At 47.7% G+C, this 7,130-nt stretch overlaps 1 long non-coding RNA gene across 1 annotated transcript; it reads right to left on the bottom strand.

The window, feature by feature from the left end:
- Nucleotides 1-2,965: 2,965 nt before the first annotated feature.
- LOC114031253 lies at nt 2,966-5,732 on the bottom strand. Its single transcript, XR_003567722.1, has 3 exons — nt 5,610-5,732; nt 3,243-3,343; nt 2,966-3,000 (listed from the first exon to the last, which is right to left on the bottom strand). It is a non-coding gene; the product is annotated as an uncharacterized LOC114031253 (long non-coding RNA).
- Nucleotides 5,733-7,130: the final 1,398 nt, after the last annotated feature.

The raw sequence follows: 7,130 nt of genomic DNA on the forward strand, positions 1-7,130 counted from the left end.
GCTGGATTTAAACTCAGGTCCTCCTGACTTCAGGGCCAGTGCTCTATCCACTGAGTCACCTAGCTGCCCCTCCAGGAAGATTTCTCCAATATACACACAAGTATGAGCTCCAGGTGAAGGCCTTCCCACAATTATTGCTTTTGTAAGGCTTCTTTCCAGAGTTGAATATTGTGGTGTCTAGTGACCTCCATTTTCCAAGGAAAGGCAGGTCCTCATTGAGCACATTCATAAGTCTTCTCTCCATTATGAATTCTTGATGTGAAGAGATGATTTCTGGCCTTCCCAACTGAGTCCAGACAGGGCTGGTTCGCAAGGTAAATTTTCTGATGTCTAACAAGCTCTATAGTCCATCTGATGTCTTTCCACATTCATGACAGAAATGATTGCAATCTTATGTGAATTCTCTGATGGGAAATAAGGGATGACTTTAGCCTGAATGCTTTTTCATATTGATTATATTAACAAGGTATGTCCTCTAGAAGAGATTCTCTGATTATTCCTCTCTGATTAATAACCAATTATTGAATTAGGACACTAAGATTTTCTCCCCTTTCTATTTCCATATTCAGAAATCAGCCCCTGTAGGTGATTCAGCCAGCCTGAAAGGGCAGAAGTGATGAAATGAAATCTTGGGCAAGACTAACCCAACTGGAAAAGTTTAGATCTGACTAAAAGGTTGAGAGATTTTAGTCTAGGGGATTTCTGGCCCATTGAGCTTTAGTCAGACAGGGTTGAGGGGAAGTGGACTCCCCCTATTGTCTAGACTGCTCTATGCAAGGGTGGGAGAGATAGAGATAAGTCTCTTTGTCCAGTATTGGGATATGAGTCATATGAGTCATGACTGCCAGCCCCTCATTTGAATAAGTCCACCTCTCATTATAATATTCATTCTCATTGATTTTTAACTAATCACAGTTTATAGCAGATTTATACCTGTTGGTAACATCCACTTATCTAAGGGCATGTAAGTGTTGTGAGGCCTGCATGACTCATCTTTGGTTTACAAGAGACAGCTACATGACCATAATGAATGAAATGACTACCCAGAAATTATGTCTCTTGGATTCTGCTCTCATCAGATTTGTTTGGTAAGGTGGGAGTGAACATAAAAAGTTTTATCACATTAAGTTTTGCTCAAGTATGGATTCTCTCATGTTGAGCAAGAGTCTAGCTCTGTGGGAAAGCCTTTTCACATTAATTACATTCACAAGATTTCTCTCCAGTGTGGATTTTCTCATGTGGAGCAAGTTTGGAGTTCAGTCTGAATGCCTTTCCACATTGATTACATTCATAAGGTTTCACTCCAGCGTGGATTCTCTGATGTGCACAAGATAGGAGTTTAGTTTGAAAGACTTCCCACATTGATTACATTCACATGGTTTCTCTCCAGTGCGGATTCTCTGATGTACAGCAAGATCAGAAGTACTTCTAAAAGCCTTTCCACTTGCCTCACCCATTCTCCTTCAGAGACCCAAGAGGAAGAAGGGGCTTGAGATCCCACATGGGATGAGACCAGGCAGAGTCTCAAAGGCTCCTGAATCAGAGATCTTTCTCCACTTGGTCCTCTGCCCTCCCTGTGCTGCAGTCTGAGAGGCTGAGACCCCTCAAAGACTGGAGTACAGCACAGTGTCATCTGGAATGAATTCACAGACTCAAGCATTCTTCAAGTCAAGTTGGCAAAAAGCTTATTGTTATGCTTTTCAGGGGGCAAGGATTCTTAAGGAACCTGTGACCTTAGAGGGGCACAGTTAAAGTTTGTATAGGATACAATACAATAAAACATGGGTCCAATATGCTAACTAGGTGATTCAGGGTAGGATGAGGGAGTGGTAAAGGAGTGGTCAGTTCTTAAAGGAACATGCACTTCTTGTACCTATCGTGTAGGCCTTTTACCCAGAGTTCACTAGGAAAAGCCCACAAGGGGGGCCACATGGAGGTGTGGTTTTAGGCGTGCTACGTCACTAAGTTAACTAGAGTTCAGGGGTAACTGAGAGCTGCCCAGTCTGCCACCAGTCAATGTCTTGTTTGACAAGACAGATGGAGGGAGTATCCATATGTCTTAGGCCTAGAATACAGATAATGAGGAGTCCAGGATGTAGATAACTTGGCAGGGCGGTAGTATAGATAGTCCAGTGGGTAACAATATCTTTATGACCCAGTAGAAAGCCAGTTCCAACTATTAATTCCTTCAGGTGCTGTTTGTAGCTGCACCAGGGAGAGAGATAAGGGTCTTGCTGGGCCCACTCATGAGTAATTGCTAGGCACAGTGTCCTCGGGCTGGGGGGAAACTCCAAGGGATAGTGTTTCTGAGGCTAGGGAGAAATTGGGGTCCAAGCACAAGCACCCAAGCACCCCATCACCTGCACCCCCTTGGCCTGTGAGAGTCAGGTAAGGGTTAAGTATCCACAAAGATAGAATAGTGCTGGGAGGGAATGGGGAGAATCAGGCAAGGGGAAACAAGGTATCATGCTCCCACAATTTAAGAGAACCTCTGACATTTTGCAACATCAGCAAAGAATCTGGGAATAACAAGTTACACTGTTTTAACAAGCTTGCAAAACCCTGCAAAAACAGGAAAACAGGGGAAAGGGCAAGCCAATGAGAAGGAGCCTAGTCCTTTGAAATAGACTCCAAAGTTCCTGTTTTTCAGTCTAGAGGGCAGAACCCCTTTTAATGGACCCGAAGCAGGCCAAAGGGCTCAGGCTTTTGGAACTGGGCAGGCTTAATTAGCAGATATAATATTAACTGACACACCCAGCATAGAATCAGAGCCTCATTAACTGATCATGCCTCCTATGGCGAGGGAGGGGTGGACTGGACGGGACAAGGGAAACAAAGGATGGGTGGATCAGGAAGACTGTGACCCTGAAAGGAGGAGACCAATCTGGGCCTGGAAGGGAGGAGTCACAGCATTCTAAGGGTATAAAGCTTTCTCTCCCTTCTGTATTGGGCATACCTGTGTGAGTATGTGTGTATGTCTGATGGTAGCCATCTCTAGGGCTGGGGGTGAAGGGAAAAAAAGAAAGAAAAAAGAAATTTACATGATAATTTTGTAGCATATTGGAAAGGAATAGCAACTTGAGCTATTTGCAGTCATTTGCAATAGCTTTGCAGTTTCACATACAATCATCTTTTTTTATTATACTATGGTATGGAAATGCTTATTTTGTTCCATAAAATGAAACTTAAATGATTTTTTAAAATAATAAAAATAAATAGTATTAGTAATAACAGTAACTTACTCTTTGAGGAAAGTCCAAAGGACCTTGTAAATTCTCCTTATTGTTAAAAGGACAATTCTTTGTTCAGGCTTTCAGCTGGATTAAGGAGGCAAAACTCAGGACTAAGGGAATCAAAAGAAGTTTATTATCATATGTCAAGGTAGCAACACAGGGGCAGCTAGGTGGTGCAGTGGATACAGCACTGACCCTAGGGTCAGGAGGACCTGAGTTCAAATGCAGTCTCAGACACTCCATGCTCCCTAGCTGTGTGACTCTGGGCAAGTCATTGAACCCCAATTGCCTCACCGAAAAACAAAACAAAACAAAACAAAAAGAAAAACAAGGTAGCAACATTTAGGGGCTTATCACTGTAGATTAGCAAGGGATTCAAGATGGATAATTACTGATAATTTTTGTAATGAAATAAAATAATCTGGATAAGCCCATGTCAGCTAAAGGGGCATTGTATCTCAGCAACTCCTTAATCACCAGTACATGAGGGCTAACAGGCACAAACTGATAGGAGGAGACTCATGATATGGCAACTCAAAAAGACAAGTTCAAGGGACCCCTTCACACTCTTCCACATTTGCAATGTGACAAATAGCAGGTAGAGGATCAAAGCAGAGGACTGAGTGATGCCTTTATGGACTGGTGCATTTTACAAGTTTGTTTTTCTGCATTTCCTGTGAGGTTTCTGTGCCTTAATAGGTGGTCAATTTTTGTGAAAGTGCCATGCACAGCTGAGTAATAGGTATACTCCATCTTATTCTCATTCATATTTCTCTAGGAGTCTATCATATCTAATTTTTCTAAAATTCCATTCTTTTCCTCAATTCTTTATTTTATCTTATGATTAGATTTATCTAGGCCTGAGTGCTCAAAATTGAAGACCTCTAAATTTCATAAAACAACTTAGTGTGTATTTCTTTCAAAGTTACACATATACACACAGACAGACACACACACATCCCTAAGTGCACTATGGCGCCATCTAGCCCCCCCCCAAGTGTTTGGGTGGTCTCTAACAGTCAATGGTCAATAAGCATTTATCAAGTACCTATCATGAGCCAGATATTGTGCTAAGGGCTGGGGAGTGAAAGACAAAAATGGAAGGACAGTCCTTGCCCTCAAGGAGCTTACTATCTGATGGAAAAAGACAGTACTCAAAAGGAAGCTAAAAAGGCAGGGAGGGGGCAGAGAAGATGGGGGGGGAGAAATCAGGTAGAGGAGCCCCAGAGCAGCAGAGCCAAGAGAGGAATGAGGAATGTAGGAGTCAGAGTCCAGGGTGTGGAGGGATGGATGAGGGAGGATTGAGAAGGAAAGAGGTTTGGAAAAGCTTCTGTTAGGGTTGAGTTAGAGAATCAATTAACATCTGTAAAAGGATGGCCTAAGAGTGAGAGCCCACACTATTAATAAATGTGATAAAGTGAAGAGTTGTGACTCAGGAGGGTGGGAGGTGAGCAGAATAACCAGGTAACTGCACCATAAGCTGGTAAAGAAAGCAAGGTTGATTCAGTTTGATAGGAGGGTGGCTCTCTCCCTCAAGGAGAGTTCACACCACTCAGGGAGGAAAGCAGTGTTTTAAAGGGGCCACAGAGGAGTGGGAAGGCAATGGGGTGAAAGTGAATTGATCAAGGTCCCTGCTGCTGGGGCTCCAGGCTTATGTGGTGAAACAACCCACTGATCCAGTTTCTGCATAACAGATTAAGGGACAGGACTAGGAGCTGGGGGTGGGGGGGACTCCTGGGACGGGTTGGTAGGGCTTAGGCTTGGAATCCCCAGGGGAGAGGGGGCACAGGGAGCCAGTGCTTGGGATCTGACAGCCAGGCAGCCCGGGAGCTGGGGATCCAGAGAAGGGGCCAGGCAGGAGCCGGAGGGCCAGTGAATGGGGCCAGGCAGGAGCCGGGGGGGGCACAGAAGAGGCCAGGCAGGAGCTGGGGGTCCAGAGAAGGGGGCTAGGCAGGAGCCGGGGGGCCAGGCAGGAGGTGGGGGGCCAGGAAGGAGCTGGGGGTCCTGCATCCAAAGGGGGGTCCTCGGGGCAGGCAGAACTCTGGATCATTACAAGGGGGGTCGGAAGGGAGAACAACTCAACCCCTAAAGGCGGGGTCAGGGACACAGAACACCTGGAGCCTGCAAGGGGGCTGGAAGCAGGACTCCTGGGTCCCTACCGTAAAGCGAGCCTCAGAACCTGCAGAAGGGGGAGACCCTGGCAGTGCTGGGGGGCGGGCAGCTGGGGCCCTCACACCAAGGAGGAGGGGGAAAAGGAGGGGGAAAGGAGGAGGGAGGGAGGAAGAGGAGCAGGAGGAAGGGGAGGAGGAAGGGGAGGAGGAGGAGCCCCGAAGGCAGGGCAGCCGGCACAAGGCACCGCTGCCAGGGCCGACCTACCTGGGACCTACAAGCACAGAGCCCAGACTGAGCTCTGCTCCACGCGGGGCAGGAAGGGGGAGCCCCGCCCAACCAGCTTCCGCCCGGGCTCCTCTCCTCTCCCACGTTCTCTCGGACCCAGCAGCTCACCCACAACTCAGACACGCCCACACTGACGCCCCGCCCCCACAGCTCACCTAAAACAACCTCTCTCTCCAGGGCCAGCCCTCCCCAGGTGAAACTGCGCCTGAGCAAGCAGGCCCAAACCGGAAGAGGCACCAGGAGAGCCTCACCAAGGCCTGAGACAGGGCCCAGGAGCGGGACCGCTCCGGGAGTTCCCAGGGAAGGCCGCTTCCGGTTACGACCACCAGCCTTCGGGGAAATGTAGTCCGGGCTGCAGCTCTGGCCAATGTTCTCGGCGGATGGGCGGGGCAGGTCCCACCTTGGGTCCGCCGCTGATTCCAATTGGATGTGCCCAAGGCGGGGCCGGGGCTGAACCACTGACCCTGAGGGCGGGACCTTCTCAAGAAGATGGGGCGGGACCAGGGGAGGATAGAGTGGGAGGGGAGAGGGCGGGGCGGGCCCAGAGCTCTGAATGGCCTTGGCTCGGTCCCCGGCCCCGCCCCCTCACCAAGGAGAGGGTTAGGACTTTATTTTCACCAGGTCTTTGGTCCCTCTATTTTTATCATTCTTATTTTGATTTTGACTCTTTCCTCCCTAATTCTGCTTATCTTCTTAAACCGTTATTATCCTCATTCCTTCAATTCCCCTATTTCCCATTGAACTAAAGGTCTCTCAATTCCCAAACATTCTCTTCTTTCCCTGGATCAGCTAAGAGCGATGTTCCCGAGCTGTTGCTTCTTCTCCAACCATCTCCATGTTTGTATGCCACATTGGGAGCTCCTTGACAGCACGGACTGGCTTTTCCCCTTTGTATCCCTAGGGCTTGGCCTAGTGCCTCGAAGATTGGAGGTGCTCAATCAGGGCTTTTTAACTGACTGCCAGGGCCCAGGGCTGACATGAGGCCCTAGCTCCTACCTCCATGTCTGCATTCTGTTCTTTGTCCTGTTCTCAGAGGCAGGTTCTGGCCTCAGCCCTGATTCTATCTCTTTCTTGCCCCTTACCTCCTGTATTCAGGATGAGAGGATGACATGAAAAGTGTGAAACTGTCCAGTAAATCTAGTGTTAGAAATTCTAGGGCAGTCTCATGGAGGAGGGCTCAAACTTGAACTTGTTTGCTTGATCTCCAGAGAGGAGAACCAGGGGACAAGCACAGATGGCACAGGAAAGCCGATTTAAGCTTAATTTAAAAAAAAAACCACCACTCAACCAAACCCAAACTCAACAATGTCTAAGTTGTCCTCAGGTGGGGTGAATGGTTCAAGAGATGCCAGGAGGTCTCCCACCCTTGCAGGTCTGCAAGTAGAGGCTGGAAGACCACTTCTGGCTCTTATTGAAGATGGGCTTTGGGTATAGGTAGGACTAACTGTCATTAAGGGCCCTTCCAATAAACATTTATTTTGTTTATTGTTGTGCACCACA

This window comes from Vombatus ursinus, unplaced genomic scaffold (genome assembly GCF_900497805.2).
Source record: "Vombatus ursinus unplaced genomic scaffold, bare-nosed wombat genome assembly UNPS02015114.1, whole genome shotgun sequence".
In the NCBI taxonomy this organism is placed as follows: domain Eukaryota; kingdom Metazoa; phylum Chordata; class Mammalia; order Diprotodontia; family Vombatidae; genus Vombatus; species Vombatus ursinus.